The sequence below is a fragment of the Aegilops tauschii genome, chromosome 7 (assembly GCF_002575655.3).
Source record: "Aegilops tauschii subsp. strangulata cultivar AL8/78 chromosome 7, Aet v6.0, whole genome shotgun sequence".
NCBI classification, from domain to species: Eukaryota; Viridiplantae; Streptophyta; class Magnoliopsida; order Poales; family Poaceae; genus Aegilops; species Aegilops tauschii.
In genome coordinates, this window is record NC_053041.3 from 468,380,446 (window position 1) to 468,397,087 (window position 16,642).

Below are 16,642 nucleotides of genomic sequence, written 5' to 3' on the forward strand. Positions count from 1 at the left end.
CCTAAATTCCGAACAGCCCGAGCACCAGCCGCCTTGGTCCTTAGTCCAATTGTGGACGGCTTCCGGCTTACTAAAGTGCTCATGGACGGCGGCAGCGGATTAAACCTCATCTATGAGGAGACTCTTCAAAAAATGGAAATAGACAGAAACCACATTGAGCAAAGCAGCACAACCTTCAGAGGAATCATCCCTAGTCGGGAGGCACGATGTGCTGGGAAAATCACACTAGATGTGGTATTCGGCACGCGGAGAATTATAGGTCCGAAGAAATTACATTCCAAGTGGCCCCGTTCAACAGCGGATACCACGCCCTTCTAGGGCGGGAGGCATTCACGATCTTCCAAGCCATACCCCATTACGGGTACATGAAGCTCAAAATGCTCGGGCCCAATGGAATCATCACTCTAGCTAGTGATCCGGACATAGCACTCCGCGCCGAAAAAAAACAGCCGCACTGGCCCTCGAGGCGTTATCCGAAGCCCTCGCGGCCAAGGAATTAACTGCGCTGCGCTCCAAAGTGGACAGGAACGACGTGATACTCGACAAAAGATCCAAGTCCACCTCTTTTAAACCAGCTGATGAGATAGTCAAATTCCAAGTCCACCCAACGGACCCTACAAAAACAGCATCCATCGGGGCACAGTTAAACCCCACAGTAGACGCCACACTACGGGAGTTCTTGCGCGAGAATTGGGACATATTCGCCTGGCATCCTTCAGACATGCCAGGAATCCCACGCAGGCTGGCCGAGAATAGCCTTAACATTCTAAAGGGATTCAAGCCGGTCAAGCAGACTCTTCGGCGTTTCTCTGAACCTAAGCGACAAGCCATGGGAGAGGAGCTAGCCAAGTTACTGGAGGCCGAATTCATTAGAGACATAAAACATCCGGACTGGCTAGCAAACCTGGTGATGGTACCAAAGAAGGGTAAATCCTGGCGCCTATGTGTCGATTTCAAGGACCTTAACAAGGCTTGCCCCAAGGATCCCTTCCCCCTCCCCCGCATCGATCAAATTATCGATGCTACTGCAGGACACGACTCATTGTGTTTCCTTGATGCATACTCCGGATACCATCAAATCAAGATGGCGGAGTCCGATCAAGCCGCAACGGCATTTATCACCCCATACGGCCCCTTCTGTTTTAACACCATGCCTTTCGGGCTTAAGAACGCCGGTGCAACCTATCAACGCATGATTCAGACATGCCTGGAAACACAGATCGGCAAAACAGTGGAGGCATACGTAGACGATGTGGTCGTTAAAACCAGACACGTCAAATCCTTAATAGACGACTTGAGGCTCACGTTCGACAATCTCCGAACATACGACATCAAGCTCAATCCGGAAAAATGCGTCTTCGGCGTGGCCGCCAGAAAGCTCTTAGGCTTCATCGTATCCAACAGAGGAATCGAAGCGAATCCGGCTAAAATCGGAGCTCTGTCGCAGTTGGCCATCCCAACAGACCTCAAGCAGATCCAGAAATTAACTGGATGCGTGGCTACTTTAAACCGCTTTATCTCCCGATTAGGAGAAAAGGCACTGCCTCTTTATCGCCTTCTCCGACGCACCGAACACTTCGAGTGGACGGACGCAACCATGACCGGATTAGAAGAAATAAAGGCCGTTTTGGCCACAAACCCAATCTTGGCCGCACCTAACGTCGGTGAACCAATGCTGCTGTATATAGCGGCAACACACCAAGTTGTAAGCGCAGTGCTCGTCGTCGAATGAGAGATGGACGGAAAAGTTCCCGCTTCAAAAGCCGGTATACTATGTATCCACTGTCCTCACTCCATGCAAATCACGGTACCCACATTATCAAAAGATAGCATACGTGGTCTTCATGGCATCCCGGAAGCTACGACACTACTTTCAAGAATGTTCAATCACGGTGGCCTCCGAAGTACCACTCAAATACATAATAAATAACCGCGATGCCACGGGCCGGATTGCTAAATGGGCTATCGAGCTCCTCCCGTTCGACATAACATACAAACCACGACGAGCCATTAAGTCGCAAGTACTGGCCGATTTCGTCGCCGAATGGATGGAAGCCGAACTCCCTAAAGAGTATGGCGCGTACTCCAATTGGACCATGCACTTTGACGGTTCAAAGATGCTGGCGGGTCTGGGGGCAGGCGTCGTCCTGACATCCCCCACCGGAGATACAGTCCAGTACGTACTCCAAATATTATACACAGACTCCAATAATGCAGTAGCATATGAGGCCCTGTTGCATGGCCTCTGGATAGCAGTCTCCATGGGCATTCAACGCCCAGAGGTGCGTGGGGATTCGAATCTCGCAATATCTCAAATAAATGGAGACTTTGATGCCAAGGACCCAAAAATGGCGGCTTATCGCAACGCCGTCCTCAAAATGTCAGCTCGGTTCGAGGGGCTCGAATTCCACCATGTGGTCCGAGAAAACAATCAAGCGGCGGACATCCTCGCCCGCATCGGCACTAAGCGCGACCCTGTCCCACCCAATATCTTCTTGGAAAGGCTGTTTAAGCCATCCGTGGTATGGAAGGAGAGACCGGCAACAACAATCCGGACTTGGCCACAACACCAGATACCGAACACTCTGACGTAATCGGAGGCTCCGCCACCGAAATAACACCTTCCGCCCACGTGATTATGGTTGTCATCGCCCCGTGGACAGAACCTTTCCTGGCCTACCTAACTAGGCATGAACTACCTAAGGACCCAAACGAGGCACTTTGCATTGTGCGACGGTCTAAAGCCTACAAGGTCCACGAGGGAGAGCTTTATAAGAAAAGCGCTACCGGAGTCCTTCAAAGGTGCATCTCCGAAGAGGAAGGACGGCAACTTTTGGTAGAAATTCATGCTGGACTCGGCGGTCACCACGCCGCAGCTCGGACCCTTGTAAGCAAGGCCTTCCGTACAGGTTTTTACTAGCCGACGGCCCGAGCAGACGCACAGGACCTCGTCCAACGTTGCGTCGGTTGCCAGCTTTCTGCAAACCAAAGCCATATGCCGCCTACCGCTCTCCAAACAATCCCCATTACTTGGCCCTTTGCGGTCTGGGGGCTTGATATGGTCGGACCCCTCAAAGGGGGAAGCCATAAGAAAAAATACTTATTGGTCATGGTGGATAAATTCACCAAATGGATAGAAGACAAACCAGTCAAAATGGCCGAATCCGCACCAATGATAGACTTCATATCTAGGGTTGTACACCGTTATGGCGTCCCCCACAGCATCATCACCGATAACGGCTCGAACTTTATAGCCGACGAGGTAAAACTTTGGTGCAGCAACATGGGCATCAAGCTCGATTATGCTTATGTCTATCACCCGCAAACTAACGGTCAAGTCGAGCAAGCAAATGGTCTTATCATGAGCGGCATTAAACCCAGATTAGTGCGGTCCTTAAAGGAATCAAACACGCACTGGGTAGAGGAGCTCGACTCCGTACTATGGGGGCTGCGGACCATGCCGAATCGCACTACCGGATACACACCGTTTTTTATGGTGTACGGCGCAGAGGCGGTACTGCCCTGCGACATAATTCATGACTCACCTCGAGTGCGCATGTATGAAGAGAAAGAAGCTGAGCTTGATCGGCAGGACAGTTTGGACGCCCTGGAGGTGGAGCGTGACGTGGCAAAAGCCCGTTCCGTGTTCTATCAGCAACAGGCTCGAAGGTATCAAAGCAGAGAAGTACGGGCCAAAACATATAACGTTGGCGAACTCGTTCTACGCCTACCAGAGAAGAAAAAGAACAAGCTCAAGCCCAAATGGGAAGGTCCCTTCATTATTGACCAAGTTCTGACCGGTGGAGCGTACCGTCTGCGGGATGCATCGGACAATCGACTCGAGCCAAACCCATGGAACGTAGCCAGACTCCGAAGGTTCTACGCCTAGTGCCGGACTCTATGTTCATCTCCTTACCTCCGTCAATTTTTTACATATCCGTTATCTGTCTTTTATCTCTTTCCTTTTTTCCTTTTTCTTCAAGGCCTTAAAAGGCTAAATTGTTGACGTGCTAACCGCGCTCATTATACCTGGGGGCTTCTTATACAGAAGCTTAATATAACTATTTTCCGGGCTCTATGCCCCACACATGTGTTATTCTTCCACATGTACCTTTTTTCGCCATTATATGCATCGATATGACTTAAGTTTTGGCCAAGCTGGGTGCCTGGCTCTTGTGTTTATGCCCTACGTTCCCGTTAATTCGGCTAGGGCATAAGGGGAGCACCTCTGCGATTGTTACTGCCGGGTCAGCCGGATGTGTACCTCAGACTGGGTGAAGCCGAAAGCTAGCGTTCTTAAGGGAATACTCGATCGGTGAACAAAAGATGACTTTTATTTATTTTAATACATGCCCCCAGATGTTTATAGCCTGCGTCTCTTTTCGCAGTTCGGACATGCACATTAGGGCATGCGTACCCAGGGAAAGGAACCCTTAACGGAACTATTCTCCTTGGAAGATGTTTCTTACTATCCATGTAATATAACATAGCTAGTTGGGTACTTGTCTGTTCAAGCACTTATGACCCCTACGCCTGGTTTCCACGCGTACCCCGGTTTTTACATAACTGAGCGGGTATTCGGATACACTCCGGACTATCGGGTCCAGAGGTCGAAGCGAAAAGGTCCGCAATGACAAATGATTTACAATTCGGCTAGGGACAATATATATCACTTGAAGTACACAGTCACTTAGACTGACTAAATTCTTCTTCTATACCATCCAACAGGCTGTCTAGCCTACAATCCTGTTGGGAATACTTTGCGGTTAATTCTACTTGGTCATACACCAAACTGACGGGGATCTCTTTCCCATCAGGCCCCACAGGTCCGACCTCGGCCATGTGGTTAGGGTTAGCCTTGGTATACCGCGTCTTCACCATGGCCCAGGCTTCCCTCGCACCTTGTCGGCAGGCTGATATCTTCCATAATCGGAAGCGCCGCCGCGCTCCCTTGAGCTTCTCTACAAGCTCCCCCATGCCTCCTGGCAGTGAGACGGATGGCCACAAGGCTTGGGCAATGCCCTGCATCACCTGTCGAACTTGTTCGTGCAGTTGTGAGAGCTCTGGCAGAAGATCACCCGCAGACCCGGTCATCTCCTCCTCGGGACGACCCGTCAGCATACCTGCAGATATAACTCTGTTAGCCGGTTTCTTCGTCGAACTCTTTAAAAGTTTGTTCAAGCACTTACTGAAAATGCCGCGTTGAAGCCTCTTATTCTCCTTTACGGAGTCAGCAAGCTGGGCCCGAACATCTTTCAGTTCCACGCCCAGCTGGATATTGGCATCTTGGAGATTGTTTTTCTCCTGCCTAACCTTTTTAAGCACGCGCTCACCAGCCTTTAGCTGTCGTTGGGCATGCGGCTCATTCCCTATCACGACCTCCGAATTCACTCCGGAGTCATCTGCAGAATCTATTGTTAGATTTGCATGCATGCCGCATACTATCTGGTACCTGTCATTCTTTGCAATAGAGACAAGTGTTACCAGAGGGGGCCTTCTCGGACTCCTTCAGTGCGGCAACTGCGGCCCGTAGCTGGGCTTTGCACTCTTCCAGCTCTTGAGACAATTGGGTATTCTTCTTTGTAAGACCTGCACAAATAATGATCCTTAAATCAGTTGTGTCAACTGTTTCAAGTCTCAGGGGCTACTGATATATATAATTATCAGATTTTCTTACCCGTATATCCTTTACATACTGGTCCATGGCTCTGGCAAGACCATTTTGAGCAGCTCGGATGTACGCGTCTCCTGAGTTGAAGGCATCGAACGCCTCTTGGGAGAAACTAGCGTCACGGAGTACGGCCCGGCGACACCTGTGATTCATAGCGCTCTCCACTTCGGAATTTGTAGCGGATAGCCTATCCGCATCCTCTGTAGGAGGAACATCCGGCGTTCTCCCCATGTTAGCGTCCGCCTCTATGTCCGGCTCTGGAGCCCGATTGGTGGAGGCGTGACCGGCAGCCTTTCCGGATATAGTCCGGCGAGTGTTTTTCCTACTAGGAAACATGGACGTTATTATATTTTAAAAGACGACAACCACGGAGCGGGGTTTTGTTTCATACCTCTGCAACGGCGTCTCGGTCTTGACCGCCTTCCTTTTAAGCCTACCCGGTTTCGGTGCCCCTTGTTGGTGGGTCACTGCAGGTTCGGCATGGCGTCCCAAGGGCCTTCCCTGTAAGACACCATATGTGTGCAATAGGTGAAGTGCAGAAAAGGGGATCCTTCTCGGAAGTTGGGACTCCGGTTTTACTTACATGCGACGCAGGGAGTAGTCCAGGATAATCGGCTATGATGGCCACCATGGCGTCATCGCAGCTCAATTTATAGAACGTCCTGTCAATCAGCTCCACAGATATGTCCGGATCCTCTTCGAGTCCGGGGTCGAGGGCCGGTCAGGGTCCTTTGGTTGTGGAGGCGGGCTGTGGACCTCCCTCACAGCTTTTCGCAGCTCCTGCTATGAAATAGCAAGGTAAATATTCATGACAAAGAATGCGGGAAGGTCTGGAGTAAAAAGTAGCAGCTCACCCAGCTTGGGGGGTTGTACATGGAGAACCCATCCCGTGGCTTGATACGGATGAACTCCTCTTCCTCTCCTTTGTATAAACTGGACAGTATTTTCGCTAGAGCAGCGACGGAGTCCGGACCTTTACGACCGCAGCGGGTGGCATCGTCTTCTCCATTGAAGTGCCACATAGGGTGTCCACGATATTGAAGTGGCTGCACCCCCCGCATTATACATATGGACATAACCTCGACTATTTTCAATCCTGATTTGGCCAGCGTTTGTATCCGGCCCATCAGGTAAAGGACCTCTCTGTTATCTTCCTCCTGGGGGCTCCGAGGGCGCCAGCTGCGGCGTTTCTTCAAAGGAGCGTTATTAAACTCAGGAAGGCCCATCTGAACAGGATCCGGAAGGGGGACGTCCTCCATATAAAACCACTCCGAAGGCCAATCTTCGGACGTCTTCTTTGGAGTACCGAACATATATCCGGTCCCGGCGATGCGCCATATCTCGGCTCCGCCCACTTGATATATCGACCCCTCTTGTGTACGGGGTACGAGGCAGAACAACCTCTTCCATAGCTTGAAATGAGCTTCGCAGCCCAGAAACAGCTCGCAAAAGGCGACATAGCCGGCGATGTGTAATATGGAGGCGGGAGTAAATTGTGTAACTGGAGGCCGTAGAACTCCAGGAGCCCGTGGAGGAATGGATGAATTGGAAATCCAAGCCCTCTTAATAAGTAAGGGACAAGGCATACCCGCTCCCCCTTGGATGGGTCGGGAAAGCTCTCCGCTTGCTCCCCGCCATTGTAGGTGGCAAGCCCGGCTCGAACAGGGACCATATACGCTGGAGGGAGAAATCCCTGGGTCTGCAACTCTACTAATTGACTGTGCGGGACGGAACACCTCTTCCAATTGCCGGGCTTAGGGCTACGGGAGCGAGAGGAGGAGCTGCGATGGCCGGCCATGTTGGAATGGATTTTTTTCCGGGCGCGCTCCGATGGATACTCGCTGTGGGAGGATGGTGTGATCTGGATCTGAGAATCCCCGTCTCTTTAATAGACGATTTACCCACATGGCTAGGCTGGCAAATGTAAAAATGCCCCGACTTCTCGCATTCGCTCGACGCGTGGAGGATATCCATTATTAGGCGCAGAAGCCAAGGAGTGTAACATTTATGGGAAGCCGGACACTACTCAAACAGGTATTCAGAATTTGGAGAAGAATCCGCCTTGCAATGCCGAAGACAATCTGTGCGCCGGACTCATCGCCATGGAAGCCTGGTTTGGGGGCTACTGAGGGAGTCCTGGATTAGGGGGTCCTCGGACAGCCGGACGATATCCTTTGGCCCGACTGTTGGACTATGAAGATACAAGATTGAAGACTTCGACCCGTGTCCGGATGGGACTCTCCTCGGCGTGGAAGGCAAGCTTGGCAATACGGATATGTAGATCTCCTCCCTTGTAACCGACTTTGTGTAACCCTAGCCCCCTCCGGTGTCTATATAAACCGGAGGGTTTAGTCCGTAGGACAACAACAATCATACCATAGGCCAGCTTCTAGGGTTTAGCCTCTACGATCTCGTGGTAGATCAACTCTTGTAATACTCATATCATCAAGATCAATCAAGCAGGAAGTAGGGTATTACCTCCATCGAGAGGGCCCGAACCTGGGTAAACATCGTGTCCCCCGCCTCCTGTTACCATCCGCCTTAGACGCACAGTTCGGGACCCCCTACCCGAGATCCGCCGGTTTTGACACTGACAGCGGGTATCGTTATTTTCTCCCCTTCACAGATGATTTGAGCAGATATGGGTATATCTACTTAATGAAACATAAGTCTGAAACATTTGAAAAGTTCAAAGAATTTCAGAGTGAAGTTGAAAATCATCGTAACAAGAAAATAAAGTTTCTACGATCTGATTGTGGAGGAGAATATTTGAGTTACGAGTTTGGTCTTCATTTGAAACAATGCGGAATAGTTTCGCAACTCACGCCACCCGGAACACCACAGCGTAATGGTGTGTCCGAACGTCGTAATTGTACTTTACTAGATATGGTGCGATCTATGATGTCTCTTACTGATTTACCGCTATCATTTTGGGGTTATGCTTTAGAGAGGGCTGCAATCATGTTAAATAGGGCACCATCGAAATCCGTTGAGACGACGCCTTATGAACTGTGGTTTGGCAAGAAACCAAAGTTGTCGTTTCTTAAAGTTTGGGGTTGCGATGCTTATGTGAAAAAACTTCAACCTGATAAGCTCGAACCCAAATCGGAGAAATGTGTCTTCATAGGATACCCAAAGGAAACTGTTGGGTACACCTTCTATCACAGATCTGAAGGCAAGACTTTTGTTGCTAAATTTGGATCCTTTCTAGAGAAGGAGTTTCTCTCGAAAGATGTGAGTGGGAGGAAAGTAGAACTTGATGAGGTAACTGTACCTACTCCCTTATTGGAAAGTAGTTCATCACAGAAACCGGTTCCTGTGATACCTACACCAATTAGTGAGGAAGCTAATGATGTTGATCATGAAACTTCAGATCAAGTTACTACTGAACCTCGTAGGTCAACCAGAGTAAGATCCGCACCAGAGTGGTACGGTAATCCTGTTCTGGAGGTCATGTTACTAGACCATGACGAACCTACGAACTATGAGGAAGCGATGATGAGCCCAGATTCCGCAAAATGGCTTGAGGCCATGAAATCTGAGATGGGATCCATGTATGAGAACAAAGTGTGGACTTTGGTTGACTTGCCTGATGATAGGCAAGCCATTGAGAATAAATGGATCTTCAAGAAGAAGACTGACCCTGACGGTAATGTTACTGTCTATAAAGCTCGACTTGTTGCGAAAGGTTTTCGACAAGTTCAAGGGATTGACTAAGATGAGACTTTCTCACCCGTAGCGATGCTTAAGTCTGTCCGAATCATGTTAGCAATTGCCGCATTTTATGATTATGAAATTTGGCAAATGGATGTCAAAACTGCATTCCTGAATGGATTTCTGGAAGAAGAGTTGTATATGATGCAACCAGAAGGTTTTGTCGATCCAAAGGGAGCTAACAAAGTGTGCAAGCTCCAGCGATCCATTTATGGACTGGTGCAAGCCTCTCGGAGTTGGAATAAACGTTTTGATAGTGTGATCAAAGCATATGGTTTTATACAGACTTTTGGAGAAGCCTGTATTTACAAGAAAGTGAGTGGGAGCTCTGTAGCATTTCTGATATTATATGTGGATGACGTATTACTGATTGGAAATGATATAGAATTTCTGGATAGCATAACAGGATACTTGAATAAGAGTTTTTCAATGAAAGACCTCGGTGAAGCTGCTTACATATTAGGCATCATTATCTATAGAGATAGATCAAGACGCTTGATAGGACTTTCACAAAGCACATACCTTGACAAAGTTTTGAAGAAGTTCAAAATGGATCAAGCAAAGAAAGGGTTCTTGCCTGTGTTACAAGGTGTGAAGTTGAGTCAGACTCAATGCCCGACCACTACAGAAGATAGAGAGAAAATGAAAGATGTTCCCTATGCTTCAGCCATAGGCTCTATCATGTATGCAATGCTGTGTACCAGACCTGATGTGTGCCTTGCTATAAGTTTAGCAGGGAGGTACCAAAGTAATCCAGGAGTGGATCACTGGACAGCGGTCAAGAACATCCTGAAATACCTGAAAAGGACTAAGGATATGCTTCTCGTTTATGGTGGTGACAAAGAGCTAGTCCTAAAAGGTTACATCGATGCAAGCTTTGACCTGATCTGAACGATTCTAAATCGCAAACCGGATACGTGTTTACATTGAACGGTGGAGCTGTCAGTTGGTGCAGTTCTAAACAAAGCGTTGTGGCGGGATCTACGTGTGAAGCCGAGTACATAGCTGCTTCGGAAGCAGCAAATGAAGGAGTCTGGATGAAGGAGTTCATATCCGATCTAGGTGTCATACCTAGTGCATCGGGTCCAATGAAAATCTCTTGTGACAATACTAGTGCAATTGCCTTGGCAAAGGAATCCAGATTTCACAAGAGAACCAAGCACATCAAGAGACGCTTCAACTCCATCCGGGATCAAGTCCAGGTGGGAGACATAGAAATTTGCAAGATACATACGGATCTGAATATTGCAGACCCGTTGACTAAGCCTCTTCTACGAGCAAAACATGATCAGCACCAAGGCTCCATGGGTGTTAGAATCATTACTGTGTAATCTTGATTATTGACTCTAGTGCAAGTGGGAGACTGAAGGAAATATGCCCTAGAGGCAATAATAAAGTTATTATTTATTTCCTTATATCATGATAAATGTTTATTATTCATGCTAGAATTGTATTAACCGGAAACATAATACTTGTGTGAATACATAGACAAACAGAGTGTCACTAGTATGCCTCTACTTGACTAGCTTGTTGATCAAAGATGGTTATGTTTCCTAGCCATAGACATGAGTTGTCATTTGATTAACGTGATCACATCATTAGGAGAATGATGTGATTGACTTGACCCATTCTGTTAGCTTAGCACGTGATCGTTTAGTATTCTGCTATTGCTTTCTTCATGACTTATACATGTTCCTATGACTATGAGATTATGCAACTCCCGTTTACTGGAGGAACACTTTGTGTGCTACCAAACATCACAACGTAACTGGGTGATTATAAAGGTGCTCTACAGGTGTCTCCAAAGGTACTTGTTTGGTTGGCGTATTTCGAGATTAGGATTTGTCACTCCGATTGTCGGAGAGGTATCTCGTGGCCCTCTCGGTAATGCACATCACTATAAGCCTTGCAAGCATTGTAACTAATGAGTTAGTTGCGGGATGATGTATTACGGAACGAGTAAAGAGACTTGCCGGTAACGAGATTGAACTAGGTATTGAGATACCGACGATCGAATCTCGGGCAAGTAACGTACCGATGACAAAGGGAACAACGTATGTTGTTATGCGGTTTGACCGATAAAGATCTTCATAGAACATGTAGGATCCAATATGAGCATCCAGGTTCTGCTATTGGTTATTGACCGGAGACGTGTCTCGGTCATGTCTACATAGTTCTCGAACCCGTAGGGTCCGCATGTTAAAGTTAGATGACGATCGGTATTATGAGTTTTGTGTTTTCATGTACCGAAGGTAGTTTGGAGTCCCGGATATGATCACGGACATGACGAGGAGTCTCGAAATGGTCGAGACATAAAGATTGATATATTGGAAGCCTATATTTGGATCGGAAGTGTTCCGGATGAAATCGGGATTTTACCGGAGTACCGGGGGATACCGGAACCCCCCCCCCCCCGAGGGGGGGGGGAAGTAATGGGCCTATTGGGCCTTAGTGGAGAAGAGGAGGGGCGGCTAGGGCTGGCCGCGCACCCCCTCCCCCTCTACTCCGAATTGGACAAGGAGGGGGGTGGCGCCCCCTTTCCTTCCCCCTCTCTCCTTCCCTTCCTTTCCCCCTCCTACTCCAACTAGGAAAAGAGGGAGTCCTACTCCAGGTGGGAGTAGGACTCGTCCCTGGCGCGCCCTCCTCCTAGCCGGCCGCCTCCTCCCCTTGCTCCTTTATATACGGGGGCAGGGGGCACCTCTAGACACACAAGTTGATATGTTGATCTATTCCAGCCGTGTGCGGTGCCCCCTCCACCATATTCCACCTCGGTCATATCATAGCGGTGCTTAGGCGAAGCCCTGCGTCGGTAGCAACATCATCACCGTCACCACGCCGTCGTGCTGACGGAACTCTCCCGTGAAGCTCTGCTGGATCGGAGTTCGCGGGACGTCATCGAGCTAAATGTGTGCTGAACTCGGAGGTGCCACACGTTCGGTACTTGGATCGGTTGGATCGTGAAGACGTATGACTACATCAACCGCGTTGTGCTAACGCTTCCGCTTTCGGTCTACGAGGGTACGTGGACAACACTCTCCCCTCTCGTTGCTATGCATCACCATGATCCTGTGTGTGCGTAGGATTTTTTTTGAAATTACTACGTTCCCCAACACTCTTTTCATCAAAAAAAGGGAGGGGAAAAATAAAACCACTAGAGGTTCTGGGGTTAAAACTGCTTGTACTATAAAATTCCTAGAATCTTCCGCTAAGAAAAAGAAAAAGAAGAAATGAGATGTATTTTCTAGAATATGATAGGCTTTGGGGGGATATTAAAAAAGATTTCTTAGAGAAATTATTATGGACATGAAAGTAGACTTTCTATGTTTGCAAGAGACCATGAGACAAGAAATTTCTAGAAATGAACTACAGCAAATTTGTGCTGGTAGAGATTTCCATTGGCACTTCACCCCAGCTAGGGGGAAATCTGGTGGATTGCTTTTAGGGGTCAATTATACTACTCTTGATGTAATATCACAAGATGAGGGGGATTATCATATTAAAATGACAGTTCAGGATAAAAAAACTAGGTTTATGTGGGACTTGGTGGTAATCTATGGAGATGCTCAACCAGAGAGGAAAGCTAATTTTTTAGCTGAGCTCTCTAGAATTTTCAGACTAGTGTCAACCCTATCTTGATTGGAGGAGACTTTAATATTATTAGAAAAGCCAGTGAAAAAAATAAGCCTGGCACTCCTGGACATTGGAGCTTCTTGTTTAATGCTATTCTGGAACAAGCTGGAGTTAGGGAGCTTGAAATGAATGGCAGGAAATTTACTTGGGGGAACAACTTGCCTGTTCCTACCTTTGAAAAGCTAGATAGGATTTTGTGTAGCACAGAATGGGAAGAGGTATACCCCTTGACCCAAATTACAACTTTAACTAGAGAAAAGTTTGACCATACCCCACTCTTCTTGGATTCTGGTGATATTCAAAAATCAGACCCTCTTTTCAGGTTTGAAAATGCTTGGTTTTTGAGGGAGGGGATTGATAAGGTTGTTCATGATGTTTGGAATGATAGTAGCATCACTGGGGATAGTGTGGACAGACTTTTGGGGAAATTTAGACTACTTAGACCCAAATTAAAAGGGTGGAATAGAAACATGAATGCTTGGTATGTTGAGCTGAAGAAAGACATTTTACTCAAACTGGATAACATTGGTAAACATTGTGAACTTAATGGGCTCACTGCTGCTGATAGGAAAGAACAAATAGAACTCAGAGCACAGTTAGATAGACTTTTGCAACCAGAGGAAGCTAAATGGAAACAAAGGGCTAAGGTTGATGAATTACTAGAAGGAGATAGTGACACAAAATTCTTCCATGCCAAGGCAAATGGGAGATTAAGGAGAAACGAAATTAATAAGCTTGAGCAAGATGAGGGGATTATTGAAGGTGAAAAAGATCTGGTGGAATACATCAGAAGTTTTTATAAAACCCTGTTTGGGCATCCTGATAACTCTACTATTTCTTTAAATATTGAAAATCCACAGATGATCCAAGATCAGTACAGAGCCATGCTAATTGAGGAATTCTCAATGGAAGAAATTAAAAATGTGGTCTTTAAAATGGCACATAACAAATCTCCTGGACCGGATGGGTTTACAGCTGAATTTTATCAACACTATTGGGATTTGGTTAAGCATGATCTTAAAGATCTGTTAGATGATTTTGCTAACAGAAAAATTGATATTAGTAGATTGAATTATGGTATTATTACTTTGGTACCAAAAGGCAAAGATGCTGATAGGATACAAAATTTTAGACCTATCTGTTTGCTGAATGTTTGTTTCAAAATTATTACAAAAGTTCTGATGAACAGGTTAAACCTGGTGGCAGCTAATGTCATCTCCCCTATTCAGACTGCTTTTATCAAAGGCAGATACATAATGGAGGGGGGTTTGATTTTACATGAAGCCTTAAATAGTATAAAAAAGAAAAAACAAGGTGCCTTGCTGTTGAAGATAGATTTTGAGAAAGCATATGATAAGATTAATTGGTCTTTTCTTTTCCAGATGCTCAAGATTAAAGGCTTCTCAGATAAATGGATAGAGGGCTGAGACAGGGGTAATGGAAACTATTAGAGGTGGGAAGGTGTGTGTGTGAAGGTTAATGAAAATTTAGGAAAATATTTTCCCACTCATAAAGGGCCGAGACAGGGGGATTCTTTGTCACCCCTTAATTTTGACCTGGCAGCTGATGCTTTGGCCATCATGCTAGATAATGCAAGAAAAAATGGGTTAGTTAAAGGTGTTTTGGAGGAGTATGTTGTGGATGGGATTAACATGCTGCAATATGCAGATGATACCATTTTCCTTCTACAAGATGACATAGACAGTGCTCAAAATCTTAAATATATACTATGCCTTTTTGAGCAAATGTCTGGTTTGAAAATTAATTTTCATAAAAGTGAACTCTTCCTTTTTGGGGAGGCTGAGAGCAAGAAAGATGAATATGCTAAGATATTCACTTGCCCTATAGGGACTCTGCCTATGAGATATTTAGGGTTACCAGTTGATAAAGGAAGAATCAGAAATAAACACTGGAAGCCTACAGAGAACAAGATGGAAAAGAAATGTGAAACCTGGCAAGGAAGGCTTCTTGCTAGTGCTGGGAGGGTCACATTAATCCAATCTTCTCTGACAGGCATCCCTTATTTTATGATGTCCTTCTATGGAATACATGTAGGGGTTGAGAAACGCATGGATTTTTTCAGAGCTAGATTGTTATGGCAGGAAGATGATAAGAAGAAAAAATATCATTTGGTTAAATGGTCCGAGGTCTGCAGACCTAAAGACATGGGTGGTTTGGCGATTCATAATCTAGCATAGATGAATAAAGCTCTATTGAGCAAGTGGTGGTGGAAAATTTACAACACAGAGGGGCTGTGGCAGGAAATAATCCTGAAAAAATACCAAGAAAATAAGGCTATTGGGAATATAATTGCTAAACAGGGAGACTCCCAATTTTGGAAAGAGTTATTAAAACATAGAGATCACTTTACTTCTCTATGTAAATTTATCATAGGTGATGGGGGGGGGGACACCAGATTCTGGGAAGACTGGTGGATTGGAGCAGCACATTTATGCAAACAATTTCCCAGATTATATAATATCTGCTTCGATAAAAAGAAAACAGTTAAAGAGGTTGTTGAGGGGGGAATTGATAACATACAGTTTAGGAGAACTCTAACAGGGGATTCAAGAGAGTTGTGGGAACATATAAAAGAGGCCTGCAATTCGGTGGTGTTAAGAGATGAAAAGGACAAGATAAAATGGACTCTGACAAAGAAGGGGATTTATACAATGAAATCCTTTTATAGACATCTCATAGAAAATGGGATCAAATACCCACACTTGTATATGTGGAAGATTAAAATATCACCTAGAGTCAAGGTATTCATGTGGTTAGCTCTTAGAAACAACATCCTCACTAAAGATAACTTGCTGCGCAGGGGCTGGAAAGGAGATGATAAATGTCCATTCTGTGGGAGAAAAGAAAACATCAATCATCTGTTTCTGACCTGTTCAGTAGCTAGGCTTTTGTGGATTATTTTGAAATGTGCTTTTAATCTCAAAGATATACCAGACGATTTAGATTTGGTAATGAGGGATTGGACTAAAACTTTTGAAAAGGAGGAAAGGGGTTTAGTTTGGATAGGTATTTCAGCTATATGTTGGACTATTTGGAAATTGAGAAACAATGTTGTTTTTGATAATAACAGGGTGAATGATCCCTGTGTGCCTGTCAACTTGTTGCTTAAAAACTTACATGATTGGAATTTTTTGCAGAAAAACCCCGTAAGAAATAAAATGATGGAGGCTGGATTAAGGCAGACCGGTGAAGTGGCTGAAGAAGTGTTTCAAGCAGTACATGGGTGGCGCCTGGAGACTAGAAGGATCATGGGGTGAAAAGCTTCAGAAGTCTCCCTGGACCTGTGACACTGCGAAGGACTCTGTAGCTTCAAGCCCTCCACTGTTTTTCTGTTTTGTTCGTCCTTCGGTGAAGGCCTGTGTATGAGACTGCTTTAATATCGTATCTTAGCTTCTGTTCTAGGCTATTAAAACTCCGTAATGCTGGTGCTGGGACCTGACTTTTGAGCCCAGGCCTTAGGTTTCCCCCTTGGGAAGTCCTGCATTGTTTGAGGATTTGTGGGCAGGGGGAGGGATGGCTTCCCCTCCTACCTCAAATACAGTGCTGACGAAAAACCAGGGGGGAGATAGCTTCCTTTCTTCTCTCTCTTTTCTGCTAGCTGTAAGA